General features: G+C 34.4%; 1 protein-coding gene across 13 annotated transcripts in view; it reads left to right on the top strand.

The window, feature by feature from the left end:
• Nucleotides 1-21,679, top strand: part of GULP1 (GULP PTB domain containing engulfment adaptor 1) — a 286,180-nt gene that overhangs the window by 65,384 nt on the left and 199,117 nt on the right. Inside the window, exon 1 of one of the 13 annotated variants that reach the window (XM_074399367.1) lies at nucleotides 2,454-3,493. The exons of 11 other annotated variants lie outside the window; for them this stretch is intronic. The gene's annotated coding sequence lies outside the window, so the exon portion shown is untranslated. Of the gene's footprint in view, nucleotides 1-2,453; nucleotides 3,494-3,561; nucleotides 8,443-21,679 lie in introns of those variants that run through there. One more of the 13 variants, XM_074399369.1, reaches the window with a different exon arrangement.

The following is a 21,679-nucleotide window of genomic DNA, read 5'->3' as shown; positions in this document are numbered from 1 at the left end:
ACCTTTTGCAAAGCTTTTCTCTGCTAGCATGGCATTGAATGTATTTCCTGTTGGCATATGCTTCATGCTTCTACAACATGCAAAATCAAAGCCTTTAATTAGATTGTGATCAAGTGAGTCTCATGGGAAAATTTGCCTCAGTTTATTGTTTTGAATGTAAGGTGGCTTTATAGTTAGCTATAAATATAACAGCAAGATGAATTGTATTAAAAATTATGTTGATGTGCTCTTAGCTATAGCTTTTCTGAGGAGAAGGGAGGTGATAGACCCCAAATAACTGATTGCACATTTTTTCTTATGATTTTGGAAGGAAAAGACTTTGCTTTTTCATGTGACATTAGTAATATTGTAGGACTTAGAAAACTGAACTCAAAGTGAGATGCTGCTTATGCACTGGTTAACTTTAGGAATTGTGCAAAAAGATGTATTAGAGCTATTCCACAGAGAAGAAAGAATCAGTGAGTAAATAAACCAGGAAAAAAAAAGGGGGATTAGCTAAATGTAGAGGCTTTCGGTGTTTGTTTTGTGATTGTTCTGTATTTATCAAGCCTTGTTGATTTTTCGTAATGTGAGGTGAACTGGAATTTTGTTTTCCCATTGGCAAGATGCTCTGCTGCCTCTTGATCTCCAGTTCTCTTTGATTGAGATCCTGTAGTTTCTTGCTGGTTTACTTTGATGATTCTACCTACTTCATTCTTAGATTCTCTGGTTATGATCTTATAAGCAGTGTCATTCATGACTAAAACAAATGTATTCTGGACAAAATAGGCTTTACTTTTATTCTGAACTGCTAATAATTTTCGAGCATAATAATCTTCAATCACAACGCCAAAAGTCTGTAGCTACCTACTGTAGCTTTTTAAAGAATCTCTGTTATACACCATAGGCAACTCAATGTTTTCTTCTGACACTAAATTTCAAGCAATTAAAATTTCCTTGACCAGCCGAAAACTACAAGTATTTTGAGTTTTTTAAAATCACCTTTTCTGGCATCAAATCTTGGATGCATCAAATCATAGAAAGCCCTTTGGCAATAAGAGCTGCTTCCACCTGTGAAATCTTTATTCTGATTTCTTAAGAGGAAGATTGATTAAATTATCAATGTTGACAAAGTAAGTGGTGAAGCTTTTGTTTTTGCTTTGGTCATGGTGTGCACAGTGTCTGAGCCCTGTAGCCTTGAAAGTGCTCTTGTCTGTCAAGACAGCCCTGGAGAAGATTAAGTGGAAACCATTTGGCTGCTGTTTTTGGAAAGACAGCAAGGCATGAGATGCTTACTTGAATGCAGAGAAATAAAACACAAACTGCCTTTTAGAAATTTTATTGTGAAGTTTATATTTTGTTTTATTATCTGATTTTAAGAATTGAAAAGTAAATAGCCCAAATAACAGTTTTGATTTTAATATATAATAAATAGTTTAGTTACCATACAATTGAAGGGTATTATCATTCAACACATTCATGAAATACAGTTTCTCTTTCAGGTTCATCGTGGCATGAACCTGAAAACTTAATTATTTTCCCCAATAAATTAGTAATGTAAAGCTCTTTGCCTTCTAAAATGTCACTGCATTGCATACTATTGCACAGATGACAATTAAAGATAGCTTGACCAGGAGGTATTAAATGCTAAATGTTATGTGCAGCATGTAAAAGATGTTCTGCTTTGTAAAAATCTTTGATAGGGAGTCATCGTCTTTATTTATGTCAATCATTTATTCTTCTGTTCTGTCCTACGCTTCTTTTTATCTAGTCGTTTTCAAGAAACACTGATGCCTGCTTCTGATCTCTAACTATTTAAATTAAACTCTCTAAGCATGAAAAGGTGCTAGGCCAAGGTCTAGGAAAAGAAATGCTAAGGAAGGAATGACTTTCGCTTGTATGAGGCACAGCAAGATTTATGTGAATGGAATGGGTGGGGCGGGGTCAGGGGTGGGAGAGAAGAGAGAGAGAGAGAAAGAGAGAGAGAGAGAGAACAAGGGCCAGTTTATGTAAGATCTATTTGTGTGTAGCTGTTGGCAGAAACAATGAAATGATTTTTGTGCTTGGAAATGATGTGATATAATTTGCATAAAAAGATCATCGAGACTTTATCATTACAGAAAAAATATGGAGGACATCCTCGGAAATAGCACATCTGATGTTTGTTGTGATTTGTCAGGTGTTCAAACCTAAGCCAAATTGAGGTAATTCTGTTTGGCAGATTAATTGTATGAGAAGAAAAATATGTTGGGGGAAATTGACACTTCTCTATTCAGCTTTAAGTGACCTGTTTTAGAAAGCAACTTAATGCCTACCATGCCTTTGATGTTTATGGTATTAATTATCCTGTTCTAATGGAGATGAAGCACACTTCTTTTAAAAATATATATATGTCATTTATATTCAATAATTTTTTTTTTCTTAATTCAAAGGGATTTTGAACAAAATCTAGTTTCCATCATGGTTGCCTTCCTTTCCAAATTTAATTCTATTTCCTTCTTATTCACAAAATTTTCTTTGCAAATACTGAGATTTATTGTTGCTCAATTTCAAAAAGTAAGAATTATTTCAAGGCATCTTTATGACCCTGGTTTGAGGTGCCCATGACTACTTGCATGTCATATACTCCTACATTTCAGTCACGAGTTCAGTTGTAACAATCGACTCATTTTCTGGAATAAAATTGTTAATGGTGAAACTATATCTCATCATTTTTCTAAGAACATTACAAACAAAACTCTGGAAATATTCCATGTAAAAGGGTTTCCTTGTGAGATTAAATAAGGAATTATGTTACATTATGCTTTTGGAGCTTTAAAATAAACATTAATGCATTAAAAATTTGAGAAATACCATTATAAAATTGTTTAAATATATTTAGTCCTATGGAACCATTTTGAGTGTGTATGTAAAACACCTCATACATTTCATAGAACTAGTGTTTCTCAGAGCTCTTTTTGGAAATGTTTTTCTACATATATAACTCACTTTTATTTCTGCAGGTGATATTATTGATGATGCCTTGCTCACCTTTACATGTTTATAAGCAAAACAAAACAGTGGAAGACTTAGGATTCTTTTTGACACTGAACAGATGTGAAGTTTATTCCCTTATTAGTGCCTGCAGGGTGTACAAGTAAACCTGTTAAAGTTTTGTTGCTTGTTCTTCTAAAGTCTTAAATTTAAATTTACAAGTAACCCCAGCTTTTTCACAAATGAATAACTACATTCCTCTTAGCCATATGCCAAGATATTAGATGTATATGTTTCTTTAACAAGCCTCTGGACATTAATGGGTGTAGATCCTTTCCATTTTTTCAACTGTTACCTGACTTAGAAGGCTGATGGAGCATGCTGGCCAAGAGAGTAAAACATTGTTTGATCCTTTCATTGCACACAGTGGCTTTTCCTACGAAATGTGTAACAACAGAAACATTTGGAGGTCTACTACATCTTACTTCTAACCAGTGAAGGAGAACAGAATATGGAAAAGAAAGAAGATACTTAATAGGAGGTTGGTTCTAATTTTTTAAAAAAGAAAAAAAATATATGACTTGTAAAGAAAGGTAGATGAAGTAGCTAAGTGACTGGAAAGACTTCCTGCAGTTAATTTCCTAGGAATAATGGAAATATTAAGGTTTGAAAAATGACAGCTTTCTCAATTTTTATTATCTCTTAAATTAACATCATTGCCTGCTTTTTCTTCTAGAAAACACTTGTGCTTTTCAGGTGTATTCGTAAGAATTTAAAGTCATAATATCTAACCGCCTTTGGTAACTTTGAGGGTTCATTTTTACACCTTTGAATAATTATAGTATATCTCTGTGTGTGATGTTTTCAGTCTATAGATGATAACTTGGTGTGCCTGTGGATTTGTAGATGCTTTGCAATAATTTGTAGCCTGTAGAGTCCAATGGATTGGCACTATCAAAAGCAATGGTTATGCAAGTAGTTGACTAGAGTTTAGCTTAGGTATTTGCAGGGACCTTATTATGGAGGAGTGTAAAATTTATCCTAAAAATTCCAAGGAAGCATTGCAGGATGGTAGATAGGTGGGTGGCAGAATCAAGATTTGCAATTATGAGCTGTCAATGCTAGACAGCAGAGCAAAGACTGGGGAAAACAGTGTAGGAATGGCGAGTTAGTCGAATTTTCAAGGCAAAGGATTATTAGCCTCTGACACTAATAGAAAGGAAGAAGGTGTATAATTCAGTGCTCTTTTGAAAGCAAAATATCAGGTCAGAGCAAAAGTAATTGTGGTTTTCATCATAGCACGTAAGATTTGATGACAGGATGTAGAGTTGAAAGGACGAAATACTGTATAACTTGAACAACTGACATTTGCAAGGTAAGAAATTTGAAAGAGGAGCAGCGTTAGCAGTCATGAAGATAAGGGCTTAGTTGGATGTATCTAATTTGTGGCGGCTTTAAGAGCTAACCGGTGACAGTAGTCTCTGTTAATCATACTTCATGTGTTTGTGTGTTACATCAGATTTTACAGATTATATTCTATCAAACTTATCAGACCTAACTGCAGCTTTTTAAAAGGTATATTAGTATCTTCAGTTTACATGCAGTACACTTAATGCGTGTTATTGCTATTTCTTCTATCATCTATCTTATTTAGAACTTGCTGACCTCTCCTCTGTGCTTCTCAGAATTATTTGTGATAGGTAAATAATTAAATAAATTTTTGTGGATTTCTATCTGATCATCTTGCTCAAGCACTAGGCATCCCTTTTGCAAATAAGTACCTGCAAATCCCTGGGAAGTCCCTTTTGGCTTTCCATGTGGGTGTCTGCATTTCTGTTACATGGAGGATCCCTGAAACCACTTGTTGATCCTCAGAGTTACTGAGTGACTTATAGGTGAAAGGATGTCTGTGGAGAGAATTCACAATGGAAAGTGAGGATTTTAAATTCCATAAAATCATGGAATTTAAACTCATGGTAGTAGGTTCTCAGCCTTTGCATCTATGTACTAATAAAGCGCAACTAATTTGGAACATTCTATCTTAAGGGAAATGAGAAGAGGGAGCTATGAGGTAGACCATAACCTCAAAGGAGAGCAGCTATGGAGTATTATCACTTTATCTTTTCCCCTGATTCTTTTTTTCTGTCTCTGGGGAGGGAGATGCTAGTCATGTATCCCATGGTTTGTGGTTTTCTGCAAAGAGGGGAGATTAGAATCTCATTCTGAATGTCATTCATAATTTTTGTTGATATGCTACAGTTTGGATCATGTGATATGTATATGTGTATTTATACATATATCATATATGCATATATGACCCAAGTATATTTGTATACACACACACGCACACACACAGACACACACACACACACACACACACTTGAGTCAATTTATTTTAACATCCACCACTGGGGTGGTTGAATAATGTTTGAAGGACTTTATTCAGTGATGTAAGTCCCGGAGGCAGCTGGGGCAAGATTTCAAATTGCTGTTTACATCTGTACCAGTGGGCTAATTAGCACAAAATGTATTAGTAATGGTGTTTCCCTGATGAAACAAGTGGTGTTCATTATATGCAGCTGGCTAGAAATATTGTTTGGAAACCTCTGCCTTGCCAGCTGTGTGCTGATACAGCAGTACACATGGTCCTATACTGCAGCTCTGCCATTTCCTTAATGAAAGATCTGTCTTGGGATCTTTTTCTGGATTGACTGGGAAGGTTAATCTTGTAGGAGATGCAATTTTATTTATCTCGGAGATCACCATTCATATAAGGGGTTTTTGTAGTGATAGATCAGAGACTTCACAGAGCTTACTGGAACAGTATGTATGACGGTTTTAGTGCCTGATGGCTAATAAATATTTGCTTATGAGGCAGAATTTTGTGTGTGCCTTATTTTGTTGTGAAATATACCTGGTTGTCAGGTTGGTTATGAGAAAGCGTAAAATTCTTGAGTGCTACCAGTATTATTAGAAGGAACCTGATAATTGTTGATTGAACATTGGTTTGGGTCTTGTTGCAAGTTTTCTGGGAAGGAATGTCTGCAACATTGTGTAAGGGTCACTGGACTTTGGAAAGAATGAATTAAGAGAGGGTAGGGTGTCGAGAAAGGCACGGTCAAGATAGTCCAGGCCGGAGATGTAAGCAGACTCTAGTTGGCCCTGCAGGAATCTGCTTCCTATGTTATGAGACATGTAGAGATTGCCCAAAGAGGTGAGACAAAGGAAGCAGCACTGCTCTTGGAATCTCTGTCAGAAGACCATGAAGTGGACAGTATGGTACATGGGCACTTGAAGACCATGAATGTGCTGTAGAAAAGATGCCATCTGTGCAGACCTAGAGAGAACAAGTGGCCAGAACATTAGTAGGGTAATATCATACCAATGCCAGGACCAGATCAAATGATGATGGGAACAATATGTCCAGCAGGGAAATACATGATCGAGACCAGCTAGCTAACTTTTCTGCTCAACTGAAGGACATTCCTCAAGTTATCCCACTTTCTGTGACAGCTCCAGCAGCCAAAGCAGGCCAACCAAGAAAAGACAGCATAGGAGAAGGGGGAATGGAGGCAAAAGAAGGGCCTGTAAAGGAGGAAAGGAAACTCTGAGTTAGAAATTCTATGCTGAACAGTGACTGAGATTTGAAAAAGAAAACAAAAAGCCCCAAAACACACCATGAAAACAGAAAACAAGAAACGGTTTACATGGCAAAGGCACTGGACTAAGAATACCAGAAAGGCTGAATTATTTTCCCTAGACAGACTGAGGTTTATGAAGTTCATGATGTTATGTGCAATTCAACCAAAAAAAATAAGCCTCATGGCACATATCTGAGTGGTAAGTGTACGTATTTCTGTGTTAACTGCCCAGTATGCATCTATTGCATCTGAACTAGCCCTCTTTTCTTTCTCCCTCACTTTTTGATTCATTTGCATATCTCTCTGTCTACAATTACATGGGTGTTTTGTATTTTAACTTACAGGGCAGCTTTTAATTTCTTAAATCCTTGCATCTTCCACTCAAGAAAATGTGGCGTATGCTCCTTAACTTATATTTGGATATAACATTTCAGATACTTTCTCTATGTTGGGCAATAGATATAAGCGCACATATTTTTATTTGTTGTAATAACAAATGGATGTTTTTACCTTTACGTGTAGTTAAATTTTTGTTTATATGAGCAGATAAATAGAACACAAATTCCTTGAGGGTAGAAAATCTGTCTTGTTCATTGTTGTATCACTACCATACTGACATATCGCTGACATTCAGTAAGTGTTGGTTAAATGAATACTGGAATAATGTCCCACAGTTTATAGTTTTTCTCATATATTAGTATTTGTGTCTGTGTGGACCAGTCATGATGGTTAGGGGAGCAGGCCAGACACTGGAGATGTTGTCTCAGCTGCAGGGCAGGCAGTTGAGCTCCGGTGGATAAATAGAAGCAGCATGAAGTCCAAGGTTACCAAAGACTACCTCCAGGTGCTTTGGAGGAAATAGATTAGCTCCAGGAGTCCCTGATGGCACAATAGGGAGCTTTAGCTTGTGGGCATGGCATAGCAATGGAGAATCAGGTGGTATTTAATATGTAGACACCTGGGGCTATAACAGGTGTTCTTTTTGAAGTCTAGGTTTGTCATGTCAGTGAGTGGGATTTATTTGTTAAGTTTCAGTTTCTGGAATGACGGTGTGACAAAAGTATATTAAGATTCTAGGAACTCTGAAACAGGTATCGAGATAGAAACAGTTCAATATTGAGGCCCAAGGAGAGATGCACAATAGGAAAGTGTGTATCTATGCCTTCTTAATGGAATGAGTAGCTTCCAAGAGGGAGGAGGCTGTGACTCTGGATCCAGCCATCAGCACCGTCATTTAGCCTGTCAGAAAAGTGATCAGTATCATTGAATGAGGAAGGAAAAAGCCTAGCTGCTCCCTTCCCTGAAGTGTTTTGACAGATCCCCATATAAGCCTTAGATGATCTAGTCTTAGCTCAGATGCCTACTCTCGTATCTTCAGTGGGGAAAGGTTTATGCTGATTGCCTCAAGGTAGGGTTATTCTTCCAGCAGCAGGATGGGAGAGGACACTCATAGATGAGATTTATAGGCATGGCAGGCATTTTGAGAGCACACAGATGGCCACTGTGAGCATAGTGAGAAATTTCCTGTCACAAATGCACTGGTTGGACAATCTATGGCACCTACCCCAGGAACCTGCTTTTAGTTGACCATATATTTTTGTTTATCTTTGTTTTGTTTTGAGTAAAACTATCAGTGAGTGAGAAATAACTATTCTTCACTGAGTTTTTGAGACTTTCTTTGGATGTCATTGCATATTTTACTTATTGCCCTCCTCATTTAATTCACAAATATTTCTTACAAATTAATTGTCATTTATCACTTTATAGGTTATTTCAATCCATAGATGGGACTTCAAACACATAAACCACTTATACAGGGAATTGAATTTTCTTGATAATGTTGATATCTGTAAGTATATGAGGCTATTTCAGTTTTAAAATGTAATAAAGATTGCATCTCTGAGTGTAGTCCTCTCTCTTTAATAAATTGCTTCTCTGCAAAGTCCTTGAACTAGCACTCAGAGATTACATATATAACATTGGCCAAAAGCACAGTTAGCATTTCTTAAATTTGAGAGGAAGTTACCTTTAAGTGAATATACTTTCAAAATGTATGTGCTACTTTAACACACACTCTCTCTCTCTCTCTCTCTCTCTCTCTCTCTCTCTGTGTGTGTGTGTGTGTGTGTGTGTGTGTGTGTGTGTGATTGTTGGTTTGATTTTTGGCATGGTGGAGCTTAGTGACCTATTGATAATATTGATAAGATTTTTCTCCTTTCTTTAACACTTTCTGTTCTTCACCCAAATTCCTCCTAAACATTTACTGAGCATTTACTGTGTCCCAGGCACAAAGAAAATGATGCAGTTTTCATCTAATTCAAACATACAGTGAGTCTGTGATTGCATTACTTAATAATTCAGCTGGTAAGATGTAAGTAGTTTCAATACTATGGTTCCCTTGATTAGGCAGCAGTTTTTATTCATTTGTACAAACATCAGTATTCTTCCAAATTTCACAGTGTATGATTTCTTCTGTAGTAAGGTTTCTTGGCAGGTATTAATAGAAAACAATAAACATCATTATTTCATTTGGCAATAAACAATTCATAGCTTAGAATGGTTTTCTAATTAAAACACACTCTATAATGAATGAGTTTTTCTTTTTCAGCACTGTCAATAAAAACTTACAGTTCCCTAAAAAAAAAAAAAAAAAAAGGTGAAATCAAATGATAAATAGTACACAGGATTTTAGCATGCAAACTAGATGTGTTATCCTCCATTTGTAAAAGGAAATAAGAGAGTTGAGATTCTTGAGTCCTGACCTTGGGTGTGGTGCTACTAACTCATCTTTCAACATTCATTTTCTCTTTGGTAAAAGAAGGAAAGCACAACATTATATATGAGACAGAGATTTTTGCAAAATAAAATGTCATATCATTGAAAGCATTTTAAAAAATTAAAAGAAAATTATAAAGTCACGATCAGAAGTTTACCTAATTTGTACTGATTACTATTTAGAAATTAAGAATTAAGTTAGGCAAACATTTAATAGACTGGCACCTATTATAACATTATGATGACAAGTTGTTATAATTTCTTTACTTGTCTGTCTACTCTACTGGATTAGAAACTAATTTTCTTCATCTGTTTTCCTGGTCCACAATGCAATGCACAGTATTGAGCAGGTGTTCAATACATGTGTATTGAATGAATACAGCTGGAGAAGAGATAAAGGGGAATCTTTACAATATCATAGTCTGATTATTATATACTACTGAACGAGCTTTCAGTCAGACTTCAGAGAAAAAGGTAGATCTATTTAAGAGATAGGTACATCATTGATTTCCCAGTGCCTCAAACTATGAGACTGGAAGGCTTTTGTTCCTTTAATTTCACTTGTTGTTGTTGTTGCTGTGAATGGTTACAGCAAAACACAGAGCGGCTATGCTCCTGGCAGTATTACCGTCATTAGCTGTATATTAAGTTGTCTTCATTGAAAGAATGTACTGACTTCAATATAAGTGTTTTCATGAATGGCAGAGATGAAGACTGGTTTGCTCACTTGGATCTAGTTCTCCAGAGGACTGACCTCCTGTGGCTAATATTAGTACTTTCTACTTATTAATAGATTCAGAGGATTAGGAAGACCCCTCTTTGATCATTTACTTCTTTTAACGACACACCACATGGAAATTAGATGTCCTTAATATTACATAACTTTCTGTTTCCTATGTTAAAATGTCTTGGTAAAAGTTTACATGCAAGTGCATACTCTGACATCACTTGTGGGAAAAAGAAAATTTACTTGCAAATTTTGCCTTTTCAGCATGTCATAACTTCTCCTGGAATGTGTAACATGACCTCATATTTGTATTGTACTTATAGTTTTGAAGGTACTTTCATACCTGAACTCCTTTGAAAATACCCCAGGAGAGAGGGATAATAGCTATTATTAACATCATGTTGCAAGTGCTCTCTAGATTATTTTGACCTGATCTCCATGTGACATATGTCATTGCTAAATGAAATTAGACTTGACCTTTTTATATTGCTATTTCTGCCCCTTTTATTTTTCTGATAAATCTGTGAACAAAGAAGATACTTGCTCTACACTAAACTGTATCATTGGGTGTTGGAAGACTGACCTCAAATGAGATGATTGCAATCTTCTCTGCTCATAGATAGGAAACTATCTTCAGGTATCACAGAATAAATGATAGATAACTGAAAAGGTCAGAGATATTTTTAAAGTTTCGTTAGGAGAGAAAAAAAATTTCTTCTGAGTTTTATCCTCTGTCCTACAGCAGGCTGAAGAGAAAGATGTCTTTAGCTTGGGTAGATATGATACAATGCTTGTTCATTATAAGTATTTTTATAGTCATTTATAGAATAGTCTATTTTATGGAGCTGGGAAAGGGAATTATTAAAATATATATTTATAGTGCATGGCCTCTTTCTTAAGTAGTTATAGTTTATTGAATTCTGTTTGAAGTGGAAATTAAGCTCTAACAGAGAGAGGAAACATGAAGAAGAGCATTCTAGAGAAGGATCAAGTACCTACAATAGCAATCAGATTGAAATAGTGTAGTGAAGTTAAACCAATTTAAGAGAAATGAAAAATAGCCATAATATTTTCTGAGGGAACAATGAAGAAACATAAGCTACAATAAGATAAACTTTTATTAATTTAATAGTTGATATTTAGAAATACACTTTTATATTTTTTTATGATTATTTTGTGATGCTATAACGTATACCAGCATGCAGTCTTCGATATGGAAATTGTAGACCTAGGTGTCTGATATGTCTTACGTTTCTTATAAAATAAAGTTGGATTTCCTTTTCCGGTCTGTAAACACTGATCGTTCATTTAGACTTTCTGATTTTTATTTTTGACAGGCCATCCAGATATCACATAGTAGATGTTGAATCCTTAGGCAGTGAAAAGCTATAAAACGTTCAGGTATACAAGCAGATAATTACTCTAGAAATTTATTTGACCAGTTATTAAGATACAAGGATTAGCTTAGCTATTGTGTTTGGGAAGAGCTTCAAAGAAATAAGAAAATTCCTTGTTGGAGTAGAATTGAATTGGAATAATACTGTTAAGCTTCCAGTGATTTATTTGCTTGCAGCGTAAAATATGTCATTAATTTATCTGGAAAATTTTAAAGTATATAAACATACTTAAAGTGTATATAATTCTTAGTGAAGGCTCATCTGAAATTCCATGTTTCTTTTTAGCTTCTCATAATTAAAAAAAAAAAAATTCAAAACACCAAAACTGTATCTGTATAATTTTATAGAAAACTTTTATTTCCTTTGAAGTATCAGTCAATCATTTTGGCCCATTATTACTTACTAATATTAGCTCGATTTGGGAGAAGCCATAGAAAAATTCAATAAGATGTGTCATATACATTAGTAAATAATATATACACTTAAGAATAATTATTTGGTTATGCTTGACAGACAACAAATTAAAACTCAGTTAAGCAAAACAATATACATTGGTTATTGTAGTAGAAAGTTCTAGAGTAGTCCTTCAGGCCTGACTGAATCCAGGCAGTTAGATATTTATTTCCCTGTCATAGCTCTGTTTTCCACTGAATTCAATAGATTTTAGGGCAAGAAACATGAGGTCAAAATAGCCACCAGGTTTTCAGTCCTCCAGCTAATCAATTCAAGTGGAAAGGGATTGTTTCCTTCTAGTTTTTAAGAAAGGTGCTGATTTCATTTTTTTTATTTTAACATAGTCCACATTTCCACTCATAAGTGAATAATTATGATTAGGATCATCATGCTGCCATTGGCCAGTCCTGGAACTATGACTAAGGTCACCCTTAGCCAAACATAACTACCAGGAAAGAGGGGAAAAAATGTCAGTCTGGAAAGGAAACTCAGTGTGCTATTACCAGAATATTTTGGTGGAGGGGAGGGTGTTGGGCAGAGACAGGAAAGCACCCTGTATATATATATATATATATATATATATATATTAAATTAAATGCAGGGTGAATTGCACACTGTTATGTGAAAATGCTACTGAACAAAAGAGCAACAGTTTAAATGGTGTAATAACATTTGACATTAGAGTAACATAAGGAACAATCACAAAATATTGATACGGAAAATGTTCGATTGCCGACAAAGGGCCTTCAGACATAACCAATCATCATATAAAACACCTGTGATGTCTGCATCTCTGGGACTGTTTCCTCATCTGTAAAACAATTATTATTATATGGCTAACAAAAGATGAGTTTGTATATGTTTTTGTGCTTGATTATATTGGTACAGAAGGTATTACAGATTTTACTGAACAGTGTTTGTATAATTTGAGTGAAATTATATCCAATTATGGTGATATTACAATTAATGTAGAATAGAGACAAGGATTAGTAAAGTTGCTGACCTCTGCATCCTGCAACTGTGGGAAATTGGAAGACTGAATAACAGCTAACTAAAATTTGCCTTTAAATATATTATATACTCTATGGATATTAATATGAACAAAATTAAACTCCATAGGACTGGAAAAATTAAACTAATGACTTTTTATGTAATCCAAGTTAATGAATGTTTTCTGGCCCAACTTTTCATTAAGAAATTAACCACAGTTTCTAATTTCCGTCATTCCAACAGCTTCCATTGTGTGACTGTTTACAAAAGTGCTTAATAAGAGCCCTTAATGAAGACTTGCTCTCTTCTCATTAATACTGAAATACATTTACATAGTTTTACAGCTTTTGGTAGTAATAGGTAGTCTTAAAAATTAATAGTGGCTGTTAGAATAGGTGTTGTATAAATATTTTCTTTAATCATGAATATTTCTAATGTATTAATATACTATAATAAAGAATAGAGAATCATAATTTTATCTTCTAAATGAAAGAAGGAAGGCAGGGGCTTAAAATATGGGGAATATTTGGGAAAAATTCTATTTCTGTTGATCTTGGTGCTGAAATCCATATTTGCAGTATCTTCCAAATATGTTTGCTCCCCTGTATCCTCAGGGGATTGATTCCAGGGCTGCCAGCGGATTCCAAAATCTTTGCATACCCAAGTAAGGCTGCAGTCAGCCATGAGGAACCCATATATGCCAGCCCTCCATATCCGTAGGTTTCATATTCTGTGAATACCAGTATTTTCCATTTGAGTTTTGCTGCAGTTGCAGAACCCGTGGGTCTGGAGGCCCAACTGTATTTATCGAAAAAGAATTCACCTGGAAGTGGACCAACCCATGCAGTTCAAACCTGTGTTGTTCAAGGGTCAAACGTAATCCTAGTGTTAAATGAAAAACTAAATGCAAAGATGATTAATTCCAAAAGTTAAACGTAATTAAATCTATGAAACATATTAGACAAATACAATTTTAATAATTAAATAAACTTTAAAAAACACCTGTGATAATGACTTACATGCTTTAATGCCTTTGTATCAATTCATAGCTAAGGTCTTACCTGTAAGATTTAGCAATTTATATTACATTATTTTATGGACAAAATATGTAACAATGACATTAAGGGAAACTAAAATAAAAACCAAACTTTCCTAATCTGATGATGAAATTGAGTGAATGGTTGGTTATCTGTAAGAAGAGCAACCAAGACAAAGGAACAAAAATTTCAAAGGCCATAACCCAGAATGTTTTTATTAAAACTTCAGAAAACCTCACTGAAATACCACAAAATTAAAAACATACCAAAAGGAAAATAGAAATTATAAAATAAGCATTCAACAAAGTAAACATATAAACTTATTTTTAACTTGCAGTTAAAGAAGTATACATTTTAGAAAAAGGGATAAAATTTGCCAAATTCTCAAAGATTAAAAAGATAACTGCTGGCAAGTGTGGTTTCAGTTTAACGTTGTCGTATGTTATTGGTGGAATTCTATGTCGACATATATTTCCAGAAAATAATTTGATATGTATTAAAATACTTAATGCATAGATTTTCACTTTTATGAAGCCACAATAAAGAAATAATTTGTGCCAGGTGTGGTGGCTCATGCCTGTAATTCCAGCACTTTGGGAGGCCAAGGCGGGCAGATCACGAGGTCAGGAGTTCGAGACCAGCGGCCAGCATAGTGAAATGCCATCTCTACTAAAAATACAAAAATTAGCTGGGTATGGTGGTGCACACTTGTAGTCTCAGCTACTTGGGAGGCTAAGGCAGGAAAATCGCTTGAATCTGGGAGGCGGAGGTTATGGTGAGCCATGACTGCATCATTGCACGCCAGCCTGGGCAATAGAGCAAGACTTCATCTCGAAAATAAATAAATAAATAAAAAAGAAAAAGAAAAAAAAAATTTGAAATGAGCAAAACAAATATTTACGTACAAAGATATGTACTGCTGTTTAATTTACAGTGTGAAAGATATGGAACTTTTAAATAAAACAACAGAAATAACAATAGTTACTGTAAATTTCTGAGTTTTTATGTGTTGGGCTATATGATTAGTGCTGTGTATAGATTATCTCATTTATGTTTAAGTTCACAATGATATGTAGTTAGCATTTATTTCTAAATTTACTTACCACTGTGTTTATAATAGGCAAGATTTTTCAGTGGAACTCACCTTTTATCATGTGGGGAAGCTGTGTAACTTGGGAGAATTGGCCATATTTGTGTCTCCAGGAATATTCCCTGATTGCCGTAAGCCAGTCAGTGATTCTGCACCCCTGTCAATTGGTTAGCAATGTGCATATCACTTTATTTGCCCAAATAAGAATAAACACCCAAACTTTTGTTTAGGAATTGAGGTAGAAATTATCTTCTCCCCTTAGTTCTTAGTTATGTAAAAGGTACAATAAAAATTGAGAATAGGAAATTTATCAATAAGAAAACAAATTGTGCACAAAGCTAAATGGGCAAAAGCTAATGTTACATAAAAGAAATGCAAGTCAAAAACAATATATGAGCCAATTTTCATATTATAATTCAATTTTCCTATTGAATTAAAGTAAATTTCTAAAACCCTGATATGTATATACTGTATGGGGAGGTTGGGGTGAGATTTGCATACTTTTTCACTTCTCTGGGAGTATAGTGTGCCCTATTTTCCAGACAAAGTATTGTAATTATATACACACTTTGATCTGGTAATTCCCATTCTTCTTTGTCTCCATAGTCAGATGTTTAGGCAATGATTTATGTAACAAGATAAAAATATATATGTAGAATATATTATTCAATATTTTAAGTATTTCACAAACTTTGCAATCATTTCTTTCTCAAAGCAACACTGTGTTAGATTATATGGTTGACGAGACTAAGGCATATCCTGTCAAGGCAACATAGTTTTGGAATTAGGCTTATAACACTTTCCAGGCCAACTATAGTCATTTTAATCACTATATTACTTTGCATCAATTCTACTCATCACAGTGTCTCTATATAGTAAAAAAAAAAAGAAAAAAAAGAAAAAATCTTAAATGTGGAACATTAGAATGGGCAAAAAAGTTATGACGTGGCATGTTATGCCAGTATTATTTATTTGAAGACTTATTTAATGATATAAGAATGTGATTGCACTATAGGTGAAAAAAGGTAGGATATGAAATTGTATATTGTATTAATTTGTATATATTGCTATAAAGGAATACCTGAGGTTGGGTAATTTATAAAGAAAAGTTTATTTCGCTCATGGTTCTGCAAGCTGTATAAGACACATGATGCCAGCATCTGATTTGGGTGAGGGCTTTAGACTGTTTAAACTTGTGGCAGAAATTGAGATGAAGCCAGCGTGAGCAGAGATGACATGGCAAGACAAGGGGCAAAAGAGAGAGTGGAGGGAGGTGCCAGGGTCTTTTTAACAAACAGCTCTTACAAGGGACTGACAGAGAAAGAACTCACTCATTACCACCAGGATGGCACCAAGCCATTCCTGAGGGATCTGCCCCCATGACCCAAGCACCTCTTAGTAGGTGTTTAACATTGGGGATCATATATCAACATGAGGCTTGGAGAGTGAAATAGCTGAACTATTGTGTACGTGTAGTACAATTTCAGTTTTAGAAAAAGACTGGGTGGAAGGTATCTAAATATTATCTTTTAGTTTATCTTAATATAGATGATTTCTATTTTCCTTTATAATTTTCTGATTTTCTAAGTGTTTTGTTCATACACACTCACACTACAATTATGTAATATATATGTTTTTTACTTCCTTCAAACATTGCTGGAATTACCATTCCTTTCTTTGGTCAGATTTATTTTCTACTTCAAAGTTCCACTAGATTAAAAATGTTCCTCTACGCTGGTAGTAATTTAGCTTTGCTATATATCATTCATTAAATCAAGTAAATTTTTTAATTGGGGCCAAATGTCACAAGTTTTGATTTATCTTGGTGTCTACACTATGCTTTCCGTAAGAGGCTCTTAATATTGAGAGATAAGAATTTTTGAAGAGTTAATCTTAAAAAAGAAAGAAGACTTTACCTTAGCCTATTTAGACTGAAAAAGATAATAACCAAATGTTTTAAGGAAAGTGATTTGTGTTTTCCACTAATTTCAGCAAAAAGAGTGAATGACTTGATAATTATTCTCCTACTTTTTCTAATGAGAAAAATTTTCTGTCATTGAGAGCTTCAAAGCACTGCTGAAAGTTTCTCATCAAATGCAATGAAAAACATTGATTGAATTTGAATTTAAATGGATAAATTTACAACTTTTATGTGTTCTGAAGATTTTGTTATGTCTCATCCACTATCACTTTTTTCATTACCATACTGAAAGCTAAGGATATGGAACCTTAGAATGCATTTGGAAGAATAACAGGTGATATGAATTCTTGGTCCTAACTGATTTCTCTGGGAATAGAAAAACCCAGGACCAAAACTATCTTTGTCTGGTTCTATTCCTATATAAATTAAATTTTAAAGATCTTTCCAGTTTTACATCTTATAAATATGAATGCCTTGAGTCTATTTTGCATTAGCATCTAACAAATACACACAAATTTCGAAGAAGTAATCTGCTTGTCTCATCCCCTTCCTTTCATGTCCCTTCCGAGCCACATTGGCAACACGATCTTCCTAAAATACATATCTCATTGCACTGCTTCCCTGTTTAATCATACTTTTATCACTTTGAGGGTAAAATGCAAATGTTATAACACGGCAGTCAGGAGCCTTCCTGATGTGGCCTCATCTTATTACTAAAGTTTTATATGAAAGAGTTTCCTATACATATTCTCTTTTAATATCAAATATACTAATAGCCTATCCGTGAAGATGGAGTGTTCGTTCCTATTCCTGCGGCTTTTTGATGTTTCCTTTACCAGTTGTGGATTTCCCCACCTTCCCCACTGGACTGCTTCTGTGAACTGAAGGTTAATGTGTCATGTCTTTCAGGAAGACTTTTCTTTAGCACCTAACCTTGCCATAAACATAGTCCTTATGATGCATGCAAAGGAGTATACAGACTTACTTTCCTCTCACTAGTAACTAAATAACTGGGCATTCAGTTCAGTGAATATTGGTTTAATGAACAAAATTACTTATCTAGTTTTATTATCCTTAGAGTGTAGGGATATGGGTATGACTGTTTGTATGTCATTTCCTCAGTGAGATGAACAGAATACACAAGAAATAATTTTCAAAGCTGCTTAAGACAATCATCTTAATCTCTCCTTTTTTGCACCTGTTGCTTAGAACATTGGGGTGAAAACATTTGAGGTGTCTTAAAGATATGCTAAGGCATTTGGACTTTGTCCGTTGGTAAAATGGCCAAATTCCTTGTTAGAGAAATTAAGATTGGCTAGGGATGGATAGGTGGGGAGTGTAAACTGGGAGAGAAAACAAATTGGAGATTGTCGTATTAAATAGGATTGAATTTATTTAACTGCATGTAGGTGGTAAGGGAAATAAAAGGGATTAATAATGCCAGATTTCATGTGTGAGCAATTAGTGGGGATTGTACTAGATACCTACTTGAAGTCACAGGACAAAAAAAAAATAAAAAATAGGAAAGAAAATCAGGGCCAAGATCTGATTTTATATATTTTGAATTTAGAAGCCTATAGAGGAAAAAAAAAAAAAAAAAAAAAAAAAAAAACCAGAAAAACTCCTAGAACATTTTGCAAATTAGATTAAATACTGTTAAATTCTTGGAGTCGGGCAAATAAGAGAATAACGATTTTGAAAATATTTTAATATCATGATAATGGTGATCTGTATTTCTTATGATGACAAGTAGAAATATAATTTGACCCAACTTGTTTGTTTTGCCTGGTTTATTGCATGTGGAATATTTAAACATTTACCTGTTACATTATCAAATTGAAGCATTTAGTCATATTGAAACATAATGTTTCAATATGAAAAGCATTATTAGTATCAAAAGCATTATCAATAAGAAAAGCATTATTAATGCTTTTTTAAAAGGTAATTTTGGGGATAAAGGAAGTTTTAGTAAAGAAATAGTTGGCTTTATTTAATTTCATATACATCTTCAAATTGTGTGAAAATGTGTAATAAATGGTGGCAAAACAGTATCAAATTGAGCATATTATGTTCATACTAAAATTTTAAGAAGCATTTGAATTGGAAATCAGGATTTTATATTTTAAAATAAAAATATGTTCAAAAGAGCAGCCCCTAAGCCAATTCTTGGTTTTGCAGGAATATTCAAAGTGTTCTTTCTATGAAAAATATAATCATATCAGACATTGAATAATAGATCCCATTTGGAAAATATGTCATTTCCTGCAAGAAGAAAGACAGAAATAGGCATAAGTTAGTTCTTATATTTTGATGTGTATATTTTTGTGCTCTTTTTTATTCTGTCACATTGCATAAAGTATTCTAGTTTCAAAAGTATTTCCTGCATTATGACTGTGTTTCAGTCGATCCAAGATAAAAATAAAGGCTATGGGGATATTAAATTGAATTGACCATTTCAAGGACAGTGTTTTCTTTTATTAAATTTTGGAATTAGTGCTATTGAGCAGTTTTGTTAACAATCATTTATCTTGATTAAGTTAAATTGACCATTTAAACAAAAATATTTTCTTTTATAAAATTTTGGAATGAAGTGTATTGAATAGCTTTGATAACAATTATTTATCTCAAATTATTTCTCTCTAATTTCTGTTCACAAGATCACTAGTTATCACAAGATAAATGGAAAAACTATTTCATCTTCAAAAAGAACAAATTTTGTTCTCCCGTTCTCTTCTCTCATCTAAAACCAACAAACAAGAAAAATATGATCCGATAAATGTGGAAATCATGATAGAGTTTTATAGTTTACCTTTTAGCTATGTGTCGTGTTTGAAATTTCCTGTCCAGGATAAACACATCTATTTTTAGGGCTGGAAGTATGTGATGATACAACATTTATGTTTTGCAGAAAGGTGAAATGAATTGTTCATTCATACATGCTAAGATCCAGTGAATGTTAAGGAAATAACACGATTTAATAAATAACAATGTTACTGAGTAAGCAAACATTATTTTTCACTAAAATGATAAAATATCAATATATGGCCTTAAAATATACTCCGCTAATATTTTAATTCAAAATCTAAAATTGTTGCCTTTTGTAGTAGATGCTACTGATGATCAGCCTACAACCTCTCTTTTAGTGCTGTAGTGCAAACTGGCAGAATTTCTAATGCTTATCCTGAATTTCTTTATCTAAGGGATTCTTTGGCCACAAGAGACCACTTTGCCAACCAAACAGGGAAAGCTCCAGGGAACTAATGCCCCTGGGAGCAGCCCTCAGCTAATGACTAATGAGGATTGGGGTCTAAATACGCTAGCTCTCATTCTTACAGTGAGTATATCTGAGGGGTATATTACACACTGGATGCCTGATTTTCCCCAGTCAGATTAAGCTGCAGTTGCCAATAGTGTTATAGGTCTGATAATGATCTCTGTTGGTAACAGGTCTTCCACTCCTTGTCTCACTTCTTTCTTTTCACCCCTGACAGCGTTTCCTGGGATCATCTCCCTGATAAACTTCTCACATTGAAGCTATTACCTCAGTGTTTGTCTCCACAGCAAACTAAACTGAGATCCTTTCATCCTCTCTAAAATTATGTTAGAAAAGGAAAAGCTGGGCATGGTGGCTCACACCTGTAATCCACCCAGCACTTTGGGAGGCCAAGGTGGGCAGATTTCCTGATGTCAGGAGTTTGAGACCAGCCTGGCCAACATAGCAAAATCCCCTCTCTACTAAAAAGACAAGAATTAGCCAGGCATGATGACACACACTTGTAGTCCCAGCTACTCCAGAGGCTGAGGCAGAAGAAAACAAATAAAATGAAAAAATAGCTCAACAAGCTTCTGAAGAATATTGTGGCTAAGATGGAAAAAGATGGCTTTCAAAATATTCAGATGGCTTAGATTGAAACACAGAGGAAGGGATAAAATCCTATTTGAGATTTGTCTAAGAAAGTCAAAACTATAGATATGACATCATCAATGTCTGTATCAAGGAGTTCGTATCAATGTTATGGTTGGAGGCAGGGGAAAAGACTTAGATATGTTTCTCCATTCTTACCCCTCCCTCAAAAAGAGCAGGTCGTTTTAGTGGTTTGGCAAAAGATACTATGCTGTGAATTCTTCTGGTACTATTTGAATTTATGTCCGAGGTACACTTGAAATAACAGAATTAAAGGAAGACATAATTTGCGCTGTTGTATCTACCCAGAAAGACCTTTTTGTTTTGTTTACTGGAATAAAAATATAAAAGTCTTAACCAATTAATATATCTATTCTTGTTATAGCATGATCATGATTAGAAGGATAAGCTATCTAAATGCCTTGCCATAGCAATCAAAGTAGAATGAAAATGAAAATAAACAAGTGCCTTCTAAAATTCGGTTTTACCTACTTCATCATCATCAGCAGTGTATGTGCTTGGTCTAATTAAATAATATTTGAAACAGATAGTTGGGGATACTTGTTGCTCGAGGGGGAAAGGCATATGTTGTTAAAGAACTATCACCAAGCCTTAATAGTACATACCTGTAAGTTAAATAATTTAATACATCGTCTAGAAATCTTGCTATTTTTCATTACCTAGGTATCCGTAACAATGTTTTCTAAGTATTTACATATTTTATCATCATTTCTCCATTATTTGATACCTTTCTTAAACATTTGCAAGAAGCATAAATAGAATTTTAAAAGA

This window comes from Saimiri boliviensis, chromosome 5 (genome assembly GCF_048565385.1).
Source record: "Saimiri boliviensis isolate mSaiBol1 chromosome 5, mSaiBol1.pri, whole genome shotgun sequence".
NCBI lineage: Eukaryota > Metazoa > Chordata > Mammalia > Primates > Cebidae > Saimiri > Saimiri boliviensis.
Note: the sequence above shows the minus strand (reverse complement) of the source record. Positions and strands in the feature narration are given on the sequence as shown.